General features: G+C 42.9%; 1 pseudogene; it reads left to right on the top strand.

The window, feature by feature from the left end:
* The first annotated feature begins 7 nt into the window (after nt 1-7).
* LOC102839535 lies at nt 8-570 on the top strand (annotated as a pseudogene).
* Nucleotides 571-1,574: the final 1,004 nt, after the last annotated feature.

The following is a 1,574-nucleotide window of genomic DNA, read 5'->3' as shown; positions in this document are numbered from 1 at the left end:
TCACCTTATCTACAAATATGGTGGAATCGACAAAAGAACCATCGAACAATTTGAGAAGGAAGCTGCTGAGATGGGGAAGGGATCCTTCAAGTATGCCTGGGTCTTGGATAAACTGAAAATTGAATGTGAGCGAGACATCACCAATGATATCTCCCTGTGGAAATTTGACACCAGCAAGTACCATTAATGACCATCAATGACCATCATTGATACCCCAGGACACACTTTAACAAAAACCTGATTGCAGGAAGCTCACAGGCTGACTGTGCTGTCCTGATTATTGCTGCTGGTGTTGGAGAATTTGAAGCTGATATCTCTAAGAATGGGCAGACCCATGAGCACACCCTTCTGGCTTACACACAGGGTGTGAAACAGCCCATTGTTGGTGTTAACAAAATGGATTCCACTGAGCCATACTACAGCCAGAAAGGATATGAAAAAATTATTAAGGAAGTCAGCACTGACAATAAAAACATTGGCTACAACTCTGACACCGCAGTATTTGTGCCAGTTTCTGGTTGGAATGGTGACAACGTGCTGGAGCCAACTGTTAACATGCCTTGGTTCTAGGGATGGAAAGTCACCAATAAGGATGGCAATGCCAGTGGAACCATAGTGTTTGAAATTTTGGTTTGCATCCTGCCACCAACTCATCGAACTGATAAGTCCCTGTATCTGCCTCTCCAGGAGATCTGCAAAATTGGTGGTATTGGCATTGTCCCTTTGGGCAGAGTGGAGACTGGTGTTCTCAAACCAGGCATGGTGGTCACCTTTGCTCTGGTCAATGTTACCACTGAAGTAAAATCTGTTGAAATGCACCATGAGGCTTTGAGTGAGCTCTGCTTGGGGACAATGTAGGCTTCAGTGTAAAGAATGGCTCTGTCAAAGATGTTCACTGTGGCAATGTGGCTGATGACAGCAAAAATGATACACCAATGGAAGCAGCTGGCTTCAATGCTCAGGTGATCATCCTGACCCATCCAGGCCAAATCAATGCTGGATATACACCTGTGCTGGACTGTCACACAGAGCACATTGTTTGCAAGTTTGCTGAGTTCAAGGAGAAGATTGATCACTGGTATAATAAGAGGCTAGAAGATGATCACAAATGTTTGATGTCTGGTGATGCTACCATTATTGACATGGTTCACAGAACACCTATGTGTGTTGAGAGCTTCTCAGACCAGCCACCTCTGGGTCATTTTGCTGTTCATGATATGAGACTGACTGTTGTTGTGAGTGTCATCAAGGCAGTGGACGGAAAGGCTGCTGGAGCTGGCAAAGTCACCAAATCTGTTCAGAAAGCTCAGAAGGCTAGATGAATATTACTTTTAACACCAGCCACCGCTGTCTTAACCAGTGGTGGAAGAATGGTCAAAGAACTGTTTGTCTCAATTGGCCATTTTAGTTTCATAGTAAAATATTGGTTAATGATAACAATGCATTGTAAAACCTTCAGAAGGAAAAACATGTTATATGGACCATTTGTTTCTTTTGAGTGTGGCAGTGTTAAGTTATTTGTTTTAAAAATCAGTACTTTTTAATTGGAAACAACATGACCAAAAGTTTGTCAC

Source organism: Chrysochloris asiatica, unplaced genomic scaffold, assembly GCF_000296735.1.
Source record: "Chrysochloris asiatica unplaced genomic scaffold, ChrAsi1.0 scaffold00292, whole genome shotgun sequence".
NCBI classification, from domain to species: Eukaryota; Metazoa; Chordata; class Mammalia; order Afrosoricida; family Chrysochloridae; genus Chrysochloris; species Chrysochloris asiatica.
Note: the sequence above shows the minus strand (reverse complement) of the source record. Positions and strands in the feature narration are given on the sequence as shown.